The sequence below is a fragment of the Corapipo altera genome, unplaced genomic scaffold (genome assembly GCF_003945725.1).
Source record: "Corapipo altera isolate COAL_440 unplaced genomic scaffold, ASM394572v1 61411, whole genome shotgun sequence".
Lineage (NCBI taxonomy): Eukaryota > Metazoa > Chordata > Aves > Passeriformes > Pipridae > Corapipo > Corapipo altera.
The window spans coordinates 11,753,576-11,772,008 of NW_020884875.1; positions in this window are offsets into that span (position 1 = coordinate 11,753,576).

Consider the following 18,433-nt stretch of genomic DNA (forward strand, 5'->3'; position numbering starts at 1 on the left):
TTTACTTAATGTGTATAAGTAAACAAAGACCTGAGTTTGAGGAAGATACTTCTTGAAAGAGCGAAGATTTCATCAACTGCCTTGTATTAACTTCAGGGAATCACTCTCTTCTTTTTAAAAGATTGGCCTAATCTGAGGCCTTTGGCCTACAAGTTTAATATTCAATTGTAAAAGTAATGGATTTTAGAGCTTAAGCAGGGAAAAGAGGGTGAAAAAGGATGCCAGCACTTCAAACACTACATGTTCCTAAAGGTTTGCAGCAGATGAAAATGGAGAGGATGGAGGTGATGGGTATCCCTGCCACCAACCTGTCAGTGCCTCTGAATATACCCCTTTCCTGCCCGTGTTCTTGGTGGGCCCTCGACATGGTCTGATCAGCTGCTGTTGCACTACCCTGTGCATACTCTTCCTTGATCCTCTGGGGTGGGGTAGTTACTCTTGCAAGTATAGGTGGCATCACAATCCAGCTAGACAAAAGCAGATGCCTAGCTCCTGCACCTTCTGTACTAAAAGGAGGGGAGGACTTTGATTGCAGGAGCATTTGTCACCAAAGGACGGAGGATCGTAGAAGGAAGATGAAATGGCTTGTAGGAAGTGTGGACAGCAAGGGTGTTGAAACACAGACTGTCTGGCTAAGGGCATTGTCTCTAGGAGAGCTCTCCTCACCACGCAGCTATCATAAGCCCAAACCTGCATGAAAGAAATGTAGAAAGGGTGAGGAGGCAGAGGTCTATTACTGCCTGGTGTTTTGCCAGGCTGCTGTCATGCAGGAACAACCATGAGTTGCAGGGACATTTGCCAGCCCAGCGTGCCTGGCTCTCCCTGCCTCATTCCTCTACCCCAGTGGAGGATGTGGTCCTCATCTATGGCTTTTTCCAGGTTCCTCCTTCTCCTGAGAGACAGTGCAAAGAGATGGAGGGGTGCTTGAAGCCATCTTTGCCATCACAGTCTTCATGGTCTTGTGAAAATTGCTTTGTCCCACCTCTGAGATGTTAAAGGCTTCTGTGAGTGTGATTACATGTGTGTAAAAGTGAGCTTAAACATGGTGATTTCAGATTCCTCGTGATTTGTAAGCTGGATGCTGATAATCCTATATACTTTATATAGAATCAGTCAACTATATCTGAGTGCTTTGCTTGGTACTGCTTGCTACAATCCTGCTGCAGCAACTTTGAACCAGTTTTAAGATAGCAGTATTAAGATGGCTTTAAAGTTTCTGCATGTGAGAGTCCTTTCGTCCCTGCACCATGGGTAGCCATCTCCCTTCCCAGCATCCCAAGGCTTCCGGCATCACTCAGAGACCAACTGCATGTAATAGACTTACCTATTGTCCTACTGCAACTTGCAGTAGGTTCCTCAACTTGCAGCTAGGGATCCTGCTCCCATGTTGAGGCACTGGAAAGTGAGACATCAACAGCACACAGCGCTGCAGAGTTTGAGCCCTGTGAACATATTTCCAATATTCTAAAGCTCTTGACCTTGAGACATTCAAGGGTAAGAATGTGAAATCAGAAAATCCAAGTAGGTCTAACTATGACTTCACACAGTGGTCCTTTTCCACTTGTGTTTCTCTGTAAAGCAAAAATGTTAAAAGAAACTAGCTTTTACCACTAGGTGGCGTTTAAGGATTATAGGTATGGTTGGTTTTTCTTTTTTTTTAATGTCTTGAAACACAGTGCTGAAAATTGCCTAAGTTGGCAAAATGGATAGCTAACCTAATTTTCTTCCTCTCTCCTGCTGTTGTAGACAGACACTGAAAATGGCTTGTGGCTGTTCCTTGGGATGGTCTGATCTGAAGGCTGCCAGCACAGTAAAAGAGCAAGGCTTGCCTGTTGCATCTACAGTAATTGGTGCCCCAGAGAGAGTCACCTGCTTCTAAGAGATAGTCAGCTTCTTTCTACTCTGCTCCTTATGAATCACAACTACTGGGAAATACCTGTGTCCTTGCTGATACAGAGTGAACAGACGCCTTAATACAGAGACCCAAGTTGCTCCAAAGTTGGGATGTTCTTCTCTGAACTTATTATGCAGTAGAATAAACATGGGTGCCCCTTTCTTGCTGTGCAAGAGATAGCATTGCCTGCTTTTTATCATTACCCCCTGAGCAGCTTGCCTCAAACAGCACATGCATGTACAGAGCTGTTGCTGTGAGTCACCATCCACCTGCCAGCAGGGATAGGTCATGGAGACAGCATCAACCTAAACTCTTTGGTTTTGATACTAACTTTGCTTCCATGTTTTATCAAGCCTATTCAACTCTTTTTTTTTTTTTTTCAGTGGCATAAAGCTGCCAAACATCTGACATCTTCGCTTACTGATTGCAAATAAACTCTTAACAACTTTGCTCAGTTGCAAAGGCAAAAACAGGTTACTGCAAGTAAGAGTCAAAGTAGTAAATATAGGCTGTTCTCTGAAGACAGCAGAGTTTGGTATCTGGGTTCAGGCTGAAGATCCCAGAAAGAACAACATCTGATGCTAATGATACCAAGATAGTTGCAGCTAACCCTCTGCTGCATTCTACTCCAACAAGGATCCCACTGGCATAACATTGAGGGTGGATTTATTAGCTTGTGTCATGCGTGCCCCAGTGTCGGTGCAAGAGCAGGAGAGTTCTTTCCTTTCTTGGGGTGTGCTGTTATGGTGTCCATTGCCTGTCATATGCTTGCACCCAAGTAGTGTGCCTTCCCACTCTGCTCTTTACAGGTACCTATGTGTGATCCCACTTCATCCTCTCCATCTACACTTCTGCACCAGCCCTGCTGACATTCCTCCTGATCCTCACTCTGGCCTCTGGCAAACCTTAAGCTCACAACGGCCAGGCAATGACACAGAAGTATATGGTTTACCTGCACACTGTGTACAGGGTCTTTCCCTGTCTGTAGCATGCCCCAGAAATCAAAGATGACTGGTTGCTGCAGGCAGTCGAACAGTTACACAGGCCCACAGAGAAGCAGATGGCTCAAAAGAAAGAAAATTGCCTCTGGCTTAGTTATCATGAGATAGCAGAGGAGAAAAGTGTGACCACCTCTCCCTGACCAATCATACAGCAGAACCATGCGGCTTTTAGGCCTATTTGATCTGCAATACTTAAATATTAGTAATTTCTAGCAATAAATGTTATTACTTATAATATTTCTTGTTATAAATAGTTGTGCAAGTTGCAATCTTCCCACTTCCTCTCGTCATGGTCATGCTACAGGTTGCATAATTTTTAAGTTCTGGTTTTAATAAAGAATCAAAAGGAACACAAATATTGGATTATGTGCAGGTGTGAATTTGCAACACATTGTAAACAAACTGCTGACAATTAAAAGGCTCTCTTTAAAGGAATTTTTCTTGCAAATGCAGTCCTTTTCTATCTGGGTCATTGTGGGGGGAGTCAAAAAAAAAAAAGAAAAAGCAGAAGAGGTGGTTTTGTGAGGGAAAATAGGAAGCAAAGAAAGCAACCTCATCACCGGCTTAATAAATTGGCAGCTTTGTTCACCTAACTTATATTTCATGAGAAATTCTATAGGTGTATTACCGTCTAAAAAATAGCTGGAGAAGTGATCACAAAACTGCTGTAGTCATTTATAGCCATGGACAGATGCATGTAACTTTTCCTATTGCAATGCATTACATTGAGACTCCAATTAAGAGCAAATCAGGTGTGACCTGTTTTAATAAGTATGTCATATGAATTACCCAACATTCCACTGGAAGCCTGATGAATTAAAATGATCTAAGTACCTTTATTATCTGAATCATAGCCAAATGGAATTTAATCTAGTTAAAACAAATTTTTTTTAAGTTTTAATATCAATTATTAGATAATCAAATGAGAACCAAATGCAACTCAATGTCCAGGCTATCAGCGGTTTTGATATGAAGCCAAATGTTTAATTTTTACATTTCTTTGTGCTGAGACATAGGCAATACATCTGATTTTTATTTAGTATATGCTTTTTTTTCCTGAAAAAAATACTGTCTTTTCTATCCTGTGATAAAATAACATTTAAGATTCTGGTGTTTTAGCTCTTTTTTCATTCTCAGCAGCCCCTTGAGTCTGATTCATTCCTCACATCCAGAAGAGCCTCCATCTCTTTGGAATGGAACAAAAGTTGTGTCAGATAAGCAATGTTCAACATGATATCCTGTTCCCAATTATGCATCTATGATTTTCTTGTGCTTTCTCCTTCTGGGGGCTAGTGTGTCCTGGGAGAGAACATTCAGGCTGTAGTATTTTCAGTTTTCTGTCTGAAACAGGTCCTTCAGTATAAACTTTAAAAGGGTATTTGTGGATATTCTGTAGGAGTCTGTATCTGCATTTAACTTGTATTTTCATGTTACATACACACATTTGATTTGAAGAGAGTTTAGAACTTTTATTATGCAAAATGTAATTTTTTGGAGTCACTATATTTAAAGGGACATACTTTATTTCCCCACTTAATCCTCATTAGAAATATCTGTATCTTCTTTCCAATATATTCCATCAAGTTCTAAAACAGATCAGGAAGAATATTTATTGCAAGGAGGACACACACTATGAAGGCTGTGCTCTTGAAGGGACATGCTGTACTTTGGGTCAATACCTAAAGTTCAACTCAATTCCAAAAATGCTGCTGAAAAGCCAGAGAAGGGAGGTGTAGCAGGTATTTCAGAGGGTTCATTCTGCATTGTGGTGAAATTTGTTGTGTCTTTCTTTTCTCACCATTGTGCTTAATTGGCTTCCCAAACATCAATAAATCACAAAAATCAGTGTTTCTTTAGTATGAGCAGAGCCCTGAAAAAGTTATTTTCTTGCTGTGTGTTAGAGAAGTGCAGCAAGTAAGCAGGAATGCACCTGTGTTTTGAAAGCAGGAAGGTTAACAGTGAAAATTCCACCAAGACCATGGTCTCAAAGCAGTTCTCAACTCAAATGGTTTGTCTTCATCAGTAGCTATTACAGTGGTTTCTTTCAACATGGAGATTCTTCCTGCAAACCATCTGCTTTGAAACCTTTGGGTTAACCAGGCCCTTCTCTTTAGTTGGCAACTCAGGATGAGTGTGAATAAAAACATGTAGGAGAAAGTTGTTCCTCGGGTTGTAATGGCCACTTTTGTCTCTGTTCAAACACAGATAACACTAAATTCCTTTCTTAGAATTATTTTGATATTTAACAGCCTATACTGCTTGTTTGATACTATATTATTCCCTTAAATCTCTGTTGCTATTTACATGTGCATATACACACACAAGTCACCACAAAATTTTTGTTTAGATCCCCATCAGTTGCAGAGCATTACAGCTGCCTCTTGTTATTAATCACACCAAACCTCACTATTTGGACTTTTGTTCCAACTCCAGAGTGCTGTTTTGCACACGGAGTTTTTAAAGAGTATGAGACTGGCTACAAGTGAAACCGACAGAAATGAAACTTCTCACTGTTACTGCAGTGTTTGATACCTGATCCAACAACTGAATTAGTGATGACAAAATAACTTCGAAATAGTAACAAAACCGAATGAAGGCCTAAATTATATCCGATGCTGCCTCTTTCTCCCCTGTTCCCTGCTGCTGGTATTGTCTGTGCCGAGTCATTCAGCAGCCGTCTTTTTCACTGCAGATGGAGCATAAACATTTCTAAATGTTTCTGGTTGTGTCCATAATGATGTTCAGAACCCACCTACTCATATCAGCAATGCTGTAATATGAAAGTGTAATGCTACTCACTCTCATGCCTCTGTTCAGGTGACTTCTTGGTATTAATTAGTCCCAGCATCATAATTGTGGCACAAACATCTAGATTTTTCCTGTGCATAATGAGAGGGTTAAGGACAGAATTTCTTACTACATTACCAATATAAACTAATCACCTCTACCTGAGGAACATACTGATAGCATTCGAGATAAGAGGAAAAAAAAAATCTGTCCTGTGCTGGCTAGATTTTTCAAGATGTTTTATCATAAAATAATTTAACTTTTACCAGTGTAGCCAGGAGGGACAGAGATATAAAAATACTTCTTAAGCCTGGGTAAATTTGAATGTGAAACTGGGCAAGAATTGGGAACTTAACAGCTATGATGTACTGAGAAATTAATGTATTCTCAAGCCATTAAAATTCCCAGAGGGGCTGGATGGCTGCCAGTGACAAGGGTCTGCAACTTTGATACAGGAACCCTTGTTTAATGGCTCTTCAGAGAAAACTGGAAAATTTCACAACACAAAAATTCATCCTTATAATCAATCATTTCAGACCACTTTGTGCCATGGGGTAGTGAAATTTCCCCTCACCACTTTGATTCTTTTTCTCTCTTCAGTTTTTCTGAAACGCAACAGGGTTATGTGAAGGATCGGGAAGATGGACTGCCAGGCCCGACTATGGGTGGTTACAACTAACAGAAAAGATCTCTGAAATGCTCAGGGCTGACACCTGGGACCAGAGGCTAGCTCTTTCAAAAGTCATCATCCGGAACTAGGAATCTGGGCCCTCAAGCCAGGATTTGGTGAATAAAAACTGAACAGAAAGTAAGTCCCTCTTGCAGCAGGAATGGAGAACTGACAGAGGAGACGAAGGCCACACCCTACGTGGCTCCAACCCTCAGTCTCTGCAGAGTTCTGTGACTGCCTCTTGTGTATGTAGAAATTAAATGGGGAAGGGAAAAGCAGATCCTCGGTGGTTCTATGACTCTTGTGCTTGCACCTCTGTCACGACCAGAGCCAAGAGGCACCCTCTCCTCTGCCATCTGCCCACCACCCCAGGACAAGGGTGGCCAGTATGGTTCTTCCCTTCTGCACAGGAGCAGTGGGGCCACAGGCATTGTCAGTGTGATGTGCAGAGGTACTGTCCTGGGGAATTGTGCACAGGGCTGTCCACCAGGTGTGCTTGAATTTATTAGTGTTGATGCAACTGTACTGTGTCACTCTTCAGCCCCTCACAGCTTCTGCTCAGATTCTGGAGTTACACAAGCAAGCCTGCTCCTTTCCTCCCCTTGCATAACCATATTCAAATACTGAAGATATATGAGGGGACTCTTCAAGACCCTTGCGACTCTCCCTTCTTGAGACCCACTGTCTTGAGATGTCGTTGTAAAGTTTTGAGATTTATGAGGGATTTTTTCAGGGATTTCTAACAAAATTTGTAAAAGGGGAGTATTTGAATACTCACATGGGCTGCTGAGATGCTCTGTCAGAGGAAAGTATATTGCTCCTTAAAGCTGCAAAATCTCAGCATTAGGCTGGTGTGTAGGATCACAGCTAAGGTCTGAGCACAGTAAGGTTGTATGCTTGGACTGAGGGAGTATCTTGTCTCTCTGCTTCATCCTTCATCTGTTACCAATCTCCAGCTTTTAAGTGAAGAACTACAGTTCTCCCTAACTTTTTAACCTCAAAATATTACAGACAAACCAGAGACTAACTTGCTTTAAATAATTAACATATTCTTGTATGCATATATTGCAGGTCTTCATCAGGGAAAACCAATAAATTACCTATAGTTGGACTTCAAATCCCTTAGTGACAGATTTAAGGAAGAGCTAGGTCTTGCTGCCTGCAATGTGCTTGGATCTGGTCCATGCACAGAAATGTAATTTTGCTTGTGCAAGTATCACAGTACTATAGCTGAACCACTCCTAAAACTGGTAACAGACACCACCAGGGCTAGCCCTGTGCTTTGTTAGTAAACCTGTTTGCTAGCAACCACTGTATAAATTGCCAATGCAAGTCACACTGCGCAGCATGGATAAAGCTTCAGAGGCAGATCTTACAAAGCATCCAACACTCACAGGGAACAGGTGCAATACCTCTTCAGTTGCTCCCCTAACCAGACTAGAAGACCCATTCTAAAGTATTGAAGACATGTGATGGACTGTGTCTGTCCTCTGCCTTTGCCTGCTAGTTTAATCACATCATGGAATGTTCTGCATACTTCTTTTCAAAACAGCAGATGAAGTATGAAGTATGAAGTTACATATATGAATCTTATTTAAGTTATCTCTAACAGAACTGATATGTAAAAATGGTGATATTCACAAAGGATTGGCATTCAGAGTTGTCCTGTAAATAAAATAGAAACTTTTTTAGTATGTAAGCACACGGCAGTTCTTAAGATTCAGAGATACCTGACTACAGTGGTTGAAAATATGGTTTTTAGAGTCTGTCCAAAATGGTTCTGTTCTGTTGGGTGCTGGTAGACTGCAGTTTAAGCATGTGCTGCCGACAGCATGATTTTCCAAGGTGATGTGAGCTTACTTAGCTGCTCTGGACGAACACTAGCCCCTGGCCTGTGAGCCCAAGTAGGACTGCAGCAGTTCTAATGGGTTCACAACATGGTGAGTCATTTGGTAGTCAGGCTTGCATTTTCTATGGTAGCCAGAAAGTCTTGCAGTTACTGACTGAGAGAGGAAAAGAGGAAGCTGGGACAGGGTTTGGAAGGAAAAGAAGTTTTCTATTTGTATGATCGGCGGCCTTTGCTGTGCAAAGATCTTTCAGGGTTTCTTCACAAGAAATCAGAAGGAACAGTTCCTCTGAAATGCCCCCCACACGCAGGAGATTGGCAAAAACCCAACACAACAATATGTGGAAGAACACATCAGTGCTGGGCAAAGGTGCCACTAGCTGAGAGAAGGAATGCTCTACACATGTAGGGCATGACCAGTCACTGCAAACTTTGTACAGGACGACATGAGCCAATGGAAACAGTTCTGTGTGTACTAAGTTCACTGAAAACATTTTTCTCCATTATGTAAGATTTCAGCTCCAGGTTGTGGAGTTTTTTTCAAAATAAAAATGCAGGGCAGCTTGAAATTCATCTTAACTAAAGGACGCTGCAAATCTTTAATGTTCAGTGCTCTATGCAGAAGTTATCAGTGCCTGTAACTCATCTTTTCAGCCACTGTGGTAATGGGTCATGGTAATGTCCCAAGTTATGTATTCTTTCCTATAGTTGAGAAGAGGATGTCAGTAACTTTGCTAATAAACGCTTCATAGATATCCTGGAAAATCCCAATCAAGTAGACATGTACAAAGCCTTTTTTTCCAGTGATCTCTCTGTGAAATCCTTTGAAATAATTTTTTTTAAAATTTAGAGCCTTGGGGTGTTCTTTAGATGATGTTTCTTTTTGGAATCCAGTAAGGCAGCATCTGCATTTTTCTGAAAAGGTTTTCAGGTGAAGTGAACCATAAGATTGCTCCCAAGTAAACATTCATCTCCACCTAGAAATGGCCTCATTACTCAGCAGGTCATATGTTCATTACTGGTTCTTGTCTCAAGAGCTTGCAGAGTCACCTGGAGTCTCGTCTAAGTGTTTTAGCACTGGCAGAAATGGGTATTAGTGATTGTGCCTAATAGGGCCACATTGTAAGATTTGACTTGAATGCCACAGAGTAAGTGGGCCACCTGGATCTGACCTGCCCAAAAATGTCAGCACAGCATGTGACTATTGAGAGGGCTAGGTGCTGCTGTTTCGATTAGTCATTTTATTACTCTGTCCCTAAATCCATCCATTCAGCTTTCTTTGGGCTTAAAGCCAACCCCAGCTGCTCAGGCTGAGAACGGCTTTCTCTTAGGAAGACCAAAGAAAATGATTTGTGCTGTGTCTATTTGAACCAAAGATCAGCGGGGAAGACTTTCTTCCCATCACAAGTGAATTCAAGGCTATGGTGACAAGTAGGCCACCAGTGTAGTTTATAATGACTCTAGTTAAATCCCCAGCTGCATACTTTAATTGCAAGTTAAATTAGGATATTGTACATTCTAGATGTAGGTGTCTTCCTTTCTTAAAATAATCCTTAAAAAGCAGTCACATGTCTAATACTCCATGGTAAAACTTTTCTGTCATGCCGTGACAGGTGCCAATGGGTTATGCAGTATTTGAATGCAAATCTGACTCCAGCTCTAATATTTGAAAGATGCTGTCTTTTGAGATAGCCATCTCTGGACTCATCACTCTTACTTGGAAGTATAGTTAAATATAGAGATCAAAATTATAAGGAAAGTGATTTGTGTGGCTAGAGTAAAGCCAATTATAGTGACTGATTTCAAAAAAATGTGGTGGTCTCCACTTTTCAGCAGTAATACTTATATAGTCTGTGTCTGATCATGGTGATTGAAGGATAATTCAAGTCATAAAGTCTTCAGAGGTTGTTAGTACAACCTCCTGCCTGAAGCAGAGTCAGCTATGAGATCAAAGCCAGTTATGCAGGACTTGTCATGTTACTTCAATGTGCATCAGTTTCTGCAAGAGTTTTGTGCAGCTCATCCTCAGTTTTGATCCTTGCCTTCACCTTCTTTCCTCCTGCATAGTCTGGGGATCACATACAGGTGTCACATTCAGCAAGATGGTTAGACTTGATGATCTCAGAGGTCTTTTCTAACCTTAATGATTCCATGATTCTAAGACAGTCTCCTAAGTTTGCACTAAATTTTTTAGTATACATGTTAGCAAAATATTGGAAAACAGAACCTAAAATGCCTCTGTGCTCATTCATACCTAGTTAAGTTAGTTCAGCTCATCCTCAGTTTTGATTCTGGCCTCACCGCCTTTCTTCAGCCTTAAACAGGATCTCACAGAATAATTTTCAGTTTCTGCATTAAAAAGTGTTCAGAAAAATGTGCTGTATTTTTTGGCATGTAGTTGTCACTATAATATGAGTGCCTCAAAAGAATTCTATTTCTGAGCTGCACAGTAGCAGCAGGTCTGCATTAATTGCCTTGACAGCTCTTTCACATATCTCTTTTTTGTGTTGTCAGATACAATTTCTGTGTGATCAGAGATGTCTGTTGTTGATACCACAGTCCAGCTTGGCGGTTGATTACAAGGTTGTATGAACTTGCTACCCTATTTCACTATGTTATTAATTTTCCTTGGAAAGATCTTAAACAGATGTTCTTACACTTTTAGGTGCCTTGGAGAGATATCTCCATTTATTAATCTATGAATGGTATGTATTTAAGGTAATACCAGCAGAAACATTTCCAAATCAACACCAGTCCTTCCTGTCTGTGTGGGAGCTGATCTTTGAACAAAATGGGGAAGGAGCTCCAAATTGGATGCCCTCCACTGGGAGCCAATTGCTTGGCTCCCAGCTGCCTGCAAGTAGTAGTGCTAATGCTGGAAGTTACCAATGTTGGAAGTTATGAGAAAGCAGTCCCACGATTTCTTTTGCTTGTTCTTCAGTTTCTATATACCAAGCACGCTTCTCCTCTTGGACTTGAAGCATGACTCAGACCTACGTGCGTAAATATTTCAAGAAACTCATGAGTCTTAATTGTTATCCTCCAGCAGATGTCAGGGAGCTCTCAAAGTTTTTCAGAGGCAAAACTCCAGTTCTTATCCATCTGCTCAGAGCTAATTAAAATATGGTCTGGACAAGACCAAAATGTACATTGAATGAGTTAGCACAGGAAGAAGAAGTGATAGCAAGACAACTTCTGTGAAACAATTACCGTTTTGTAGGCGACAAACATTCAGAGCTGTTGTTGCCATCCTTTTGCACAGTAACTTTAGTAACCAATCCTTTTGCCTCTGTGCCTATGAGGAATGTCTTTAAATGATACAATTACCTTTATTATCTATCTACGGGCCCAACAAAACCATTTTGGACAACCAAGGCTAAACTGAGCTGTGTTGGTGATTTTTGCATAACTTTGCTCCATCGTGGTGCAGGCTATGATAGTGTGCAGGCTAGTGTGATAGGTTGGTCATTGAGCAAATGAAGACTGCGTTTGTCATCGTTCCCTATTGTCATCATTCCTTAGAGTCAGGAAATGTAGAAACACCATCCAGGAAAAGGGGAACAATTGCTGAAACAATTAATCTATAGGAATTGCATTCAACAACAGAGTCACAAAGTTTTTCTCTAACCAGAGTTAAAGAAGAGGCTTTTGTCTTTATTTGTTAGTGAGAAATAAAAAAAAAAAACAACACAAACACAAAACCCAAACATTTTTGTGGATACCTGAGAGACTAAGTAGTCACAATAGAAATCCTTACAAAAAATCCAGCTTCTAAGTACAGAAATGTAGAAAGAGTTGTTTACCCTGGAGAAAAGAAGGCTCAGAGGAGGCCTTATCACTCCCTAGAACTACCTAAGATGAGATTGTAGCAAGGTGAGGGTTGGCCTCTTCTCCCAAATAACAAGCACTAGGACTAGAGGAAATGGCCTCATGGTTCACCAGAGGAGGTTTAACTGGATATTAGGAAAAATTTCTTCATGGAAAGGGTTGTAAAATATTAAAATAGGCTTCCCAGGGAAGGGGTGTAGTCGCCGTCCCTGAAAGTATTTAAAAGACGTGTAGATGTGATGCTTGGGATGTGGTTTAGTGGCGGACTTGGCAGTGCTTAAGATTTCATCATCTTGAGGGTCTTTTTCAACCTAAACAATTCTATTATTCTAAATAACTATTAAACAACTAAATAACTAATCAAAGTGAAAACAATCTGCATTTTTCCATACAGTGGGCTAAGAAGAAAAATATAAATCATAGAGGATTCATGCTGAAATCTCATTCTGGTAGATAGTTGTTTCTGGAAGAAGCCCCTACATAAAATATATGATAAGAGAAACATAACTAATCACTTTTAAAACCTGTGAATTGTAGAGACTCATTTCCCCTCCCTCTTGTTATCTGCTTCACCAATGCCATCACAAAGTTATCACCTAGCCAGCAGAGGAGGTAGCACTGCAGAAAATATGTGCAAGGAACTGGGAAGCAGGTACTTTGAAAAAATGTAATTATACTGGAGGCATTCATATTAAAGATCTCTTTAGAGACATTCATATTAAAGTGACAGCTACATCCCAAGAAATGCAGTACATTTTTCCAAAAGTTTTTCTAATGTGGAAGTTGAAAGTTTTTGTGCAAGATTCTATCTAAACCTGACGAAAACAGGCTTGATTTCCAGACTAGCTGATGAGTGTATTGTACCAGTTTTCCAATTTGTTCTGTGGAATGGTAAGGCTCTGGTATAAAAGAGCGAACATGAAAGATGTATTCAGTAGTTCTTGGGAGAAGCTGGTGTGAGGGCCAAAAAAGGGAAATGAGGGATAATCTCTGCATTCCTGATGTGAGCCCTAGGCCCTTTTCTTTGGATTCTCACTGATCAAGTTTCATACTTTCTACACGATCTTTCCTCTTAAGGTACAAGTTTTTAAACCCAAAGGCTTCACAAGGCAATAGGTAAGTAAATTATGTTTTCAGCTGTAGAACTGATGTGATATATTTAATTATGTGAAGTTACAGCCTTAGCTAGTTAGTTGACAAAATACAATTTTTAAGGCCTTTCATCTGGATTTTTTCATGGAACCGAGGATGTTTGTTCCTTTTTTCTTTAGTTGCCTATTAATAAAAGGCTTTAGAAAATGTTCACCAAGAGAATAATGACTATTTGGAATTTGCATATTTCCTTTTGAGTGATCTTTTCAAGGAAGACTTACTTCCCCTAATTTCTCTTGGGGAAAGGTTCACTGCTGCATGTGCTGCCTGAACACATTTGTTTGTGTTTGACTCTTTGGGGAACTAAAACTGAATAGACCAGTTTCAAGGATACCTTGATGACTGATAATGCATGAATAACAGTAAATACTGTTCTGATTAATTTTTTTGTCTTAACACCTGAGAAAAAGGCAGATATGTAAAAACCCACACACTATGAACTTATGAACATTTGGGTGCATTCAGGAGAGGATACTGGAGAGGTGGACCTATATTATATTTGCAGGATGTTATTTCATGTCAGTTCTCATCTTTTCTTGACTCTTCAGAGAACACATCAGCTGGGATCTGAAGGCTTTGTCATACCTATAGCTAAGTGATTAATTTGAATTTTGGAAGGACTTTCTGGTTGAGTCATAACTTCTAATGACACCTCTTCTGCAATGCCAGCATAAAGCATTTCTAGTTTCTACATGCAGCTACATATTACCATAACATTACGAATCTCCTGTTTGAGTCTGTCCAACATTTTCTGGCAATAGCTGGGAAAAAACCCGTTGCTTTTATTCTGCCCCATTTTCTTGTTCTACTGTACAGTGTCACCCCACGAAAACCTGTGTTAGCACATCTGGGTGGTGGAAAGTAACCAGATGAGATCTCCAGTACCCAATCACAGGGGATAAACTCAGTCAAGCCCTCCTTCAGCAGAAAAAATGGATTTCAAAATGTTTTTCCCTAACAGCTGCTACTGCTGTGATGCAGCTAGGCAGGAGCTTAGATAGGTTGCTGGACCAGTTACCAGAGGCAAGGATTGCAGGAAGTCTCAGCATGTGCCTGTGTTCCCCAGGAGGGGATTTGGATTTACATCCATAGTCAAGTAGAATGCAGGGGCAGGTGCAGTGGCTTTTAGCTCAGGGGACCATGCTGATTGTGATGGGACTGGAGCCAGAGGCCTGCCTTGCTTGCCAAGGGTAGGCAGAGAACTCCTTTGGATCTAGTAAGGCTGGGAAGAAGCTGGAAAGTGCAGTGGTTCTCAGCTCTCAGCAGCTGCCTTCAAATATCATCCCTAATTTCTTAAGCCTTGACAGTCTGCCTATTCATTAAACCAATTTTATTTAGCCTTAAAATGTAACTAATATTAACATCCATTTCATGTGCAGAAGGTAGCAGGTCCCAAAAGCTACCTTAACTAGAGAAGCACAATTCTGACACAGAAAAGCTAGTTTCTCTCCATCACCAAGGGCTCCTTGCTGCATACAAAGTTTAGTTTGCAACCCAGGAAGATGAGATGTTGGTCAGAAACAGGATAAAATGGCTGCATTCCCATCACTAATGACAAGGTCGCAGTTAACATTTCCTTTTCCACGAGTACCCCTTATTCATGTTCTGTTTCTTTTCTATGTCAGCTCTGTAACTATTATAATGGTGATTTCTGTTACTTGATTAGTGACTCAGTGTCTTTAAAATGAGAATTGTAACTATAGTTCATGCTATACTATATGCTATACAGTTAATGCTATACTATACTAATACAATGATGCTATACTACTATCTAATTCAAAATGTTTTAATTGAGACTTGAATTGTGTTGACTTTTTAACTTTACCTCTGACTCAAATAATTAATACAATAAATGGGCATTGAAATATCATGAATAGCCAATTTAGAAGTAAAGTATTTTAAATTGAATAAAAGTTAGAGCTAGTGGAACATAACATGTTTTAAGCAACTTGAAGTAACAGTTCAGATGCACTGAATACCAACCCCCTTCCTCTTCCCGAACAGAAAAAGTGTTTGTTTCTTTTAAAGATCAAAATGTCATGAAATGTGCCTTTCAAACACATTTGTTAAGAAACTCATGGAGGAGTGTTTAGAAGTAAACATGAGTTTTAAATATTCTTAATTGTTTATCCTTTTCATTGTACAGTCTCGGAGCTTATTCACCCCACTCAAGAAAATAAAAACCAGTTATTTCCATGACTCACAAGCACTGAAAAATATGGAGTGTTTAGGTACTAACCTGAGATTTGCTTGCCCCTTTAAAGTAAAAACGCATTCACAGCTAGTAAAAAACCACTTTGGTCATAGCTCTAATCATAAAGGAGTAGTAGTAATTGCGTTCAGGAAGTCAAAATGTTGATGCTACCATCAGCTCTTTCTCTTCTTGAATCTCAGTCCTGATCTTCGCCACATGATGGACAAGACATAATCAAGTCTTTCAGTAAGATCAATTAGCCTGACTTGATCTCCTCCTTTGAAAGTTAAGTAAGATTTAGGGGGTTGAGTAGAGACCTTTACCAGCTTTGTAGTTACAAAACAATTGCCATTAATGAACAGCTTTCTTATGAAACACACAAAGCACTTTTCATTCCCATTGCCTATTCCTACAGTACAGTAAAAGGCATCTAAAATGTCAAGAAGGTTTCATTTTATCAACATTAATACTGATTCATCAGTTGAGAGATTTAGCAAGGAGTTGTCTCTAGAGAAAAGATGAGGGAGGCAGCTGATGTATCCTTTTGTGAAGTCTGAGACAAGACAAACATACAGAGAGTATGAGAAGAAACAACAGAAAAGACAAAAACCCTAGCTCCATTTCTGGTGATAAGTCTCTTATTCTCATCTTCATTGCAAGTAAAATTCAGGTGTAAAACACTTAAACCTGTTAGATTTTCTGTGGTCTCACAAGGTCATATGGAGCTTTTGAGGTCACCCATCTTATGGGTTTCTGGGTCACAGGCTCCCAGCTCATTGGCAAAAGATACAGACTAATGCAGAAGAAGAAGAGAACCCACTAACATGATAAAGGAAAAAGATCTGAGGAGGGAACAGATCTCCCACCCCACTGAGGACATAGCTGTCTCTACAGGAGCTGTCAGCATCTTCCTGACCACAGTGGCCAGTTCTGGGTACTTCTGTAAGGTCACTGAAGCCATCCCAGTCTGGGAGCCCCCAGGTCACCTGGGTCTCCAGATCTTGGGGCTCAGTGACTTCTCCAGAGTGTACCAGGTACCCCCCCCCATATTTTACATACTTGCCTCAACATGTGACATCAACTGCTTCAGCATTCTCAGCAAGGCTGGTATAAAGGGAACAGTATTGAGGTAGCACCTCTTACTGACCTTAGCTGGATGAGGTCTTTCAGCCACATATTTGCTTTCTGTTTTACTACTGGAAATGTTAGTTTGACCTGCAATCATAACATGTTTTTACAGCTCTGTGTCCCTTGCATCTGTGAAATGTCTGAGGGTACAAATCCTGCTGGAGCCTGATTTTTGGCAGAATAAGCAAGTCCCATGCAGGCTGGTCCATGCTACTTTGGGGGGATGGGTCCCTGGAACAAACTACTCTCTAAAACATACCCAGGTTTTGTACTGAAGAGATCTAGTCCAGAACAGATGCACATGGTCCCTAGCATCCTCTTATTAGATGATATTTTCAGTGAATCCCAAGAGTCAGCATCCAGGATAGCAAATCTATGCTATTCCTTTCACATATCCTCATGCTTTATTCACTTAACTGAATTACCCAAAAAATGGGAAATTACTTCTCTGTGTTTTGCCCACCAAAACATAGCTGTATTTCAGCATATGGTTTTGGCCCATAGATTTTTCCATCTTGCGATTACCTCATTTAGGGGATGCAAACTCAGGCTTTGATTTAGAATAATTCTATATTATCTTCCTGAAGCATCTTTGCTATTAAAATCCTGTATCATTGGACTCCAGTTCCTACATACATCTTAAAGTACTATCTCCTTCCACTTTATTCAGGTATCAGCAAAAATAAATGGACGGAAAAACCTAATACCATTACAGCTAAAAGGTATCCTATGTATCCCTGGAATCATTCTCTTCAAGTCAGTGTGGAGGGAATAAGAGTGGGAGATTTTGAACCCTTGCCAGGGTTGTTATTAAAGACCAATTTGTTTTTCATTATTTAACAGACAATGTTGAAAACACAAATACCAGTGGGATAAAAAATGGTTTATGTAAGTAGCAGTGGGAAAACTCTGTGGTAAACCAAAGGTGGAACTAATCCCTTAACAGAGAGGAGTGAGTAATAGCAGCTGAGTCAGACAGAGCAAGGTTTCACTGGGTGCTAAGTGCGTCCGTGAGGAGCTGAGCGTTTCTACTCCCATGAGAGTGGTCGCTACGGGCAAGGCAAGCCCTGGTGAGCAGAGAGTCCTTTGTGCGCCAGAACACTTTGGAGAGGACAAGTGAAAAGACTGCTTGAATTTCTAATGAAACCTGGCCAACTTTTTAACTATCTATGTAATGAGAATTATCACTGAACAATATATTACTGGCATTAAAAATACTCCATGTCAGTCTTGCAAAAAAGCAAAAAGAAAGATCATTACTGTGCATTTCTTTAAAAAGGTCAGATAACCTGTTCAAGAGTGTTATTAACCCAGAAACAGCATTATCTAGGACAAAAGACATATTTCCAGTGCTCAGCTAAGACCATGACACTCTATAGCTCGTGTTAAAAGTGTGCAACATCACAACAGAATTTCGTATGCTATTTCTCAGGGTAGCCATTTGCCCTTTGATATCTGCAGCTTGCAGGGTCATGCTAATCCTTATTTCCCAAGCTTTCCTGAGAAGGTCATGTAAATAGAGGATGAGAAGGATGTTGGTTCTGTGTCTTTTCCCTAGGTATTAATATCAAAGAAAACAAAATGGATGGCTAAGGCCCAGAGTGTACTCTGAAGGTCACAAAGGGAAATCGTCTCCTTAAACATATTCCATTTACAATCTTCTGTCTCATGGGTTATCACTGGAAAGCAAAAATTTGATCCAAAGCACTATCAGATCCTTAGTTAGTTGTTGTTCTGTGTTCTTTCCAACCAACTGGGAAGGGCTCAGGCTGTTCCAGCAACTTTTCACTGCCAGAAAGGGCATTATTTTCCACCCTCTCATAGCCTCAGCTATTTGTGCCTGGCCCTGACTTGTACTGGCTCACTGAGTTCTTTGCAAAACTGAACTATCTCCCTTGCTTGGCAGGGACTGATGTGACAGCTGAGTGTCACA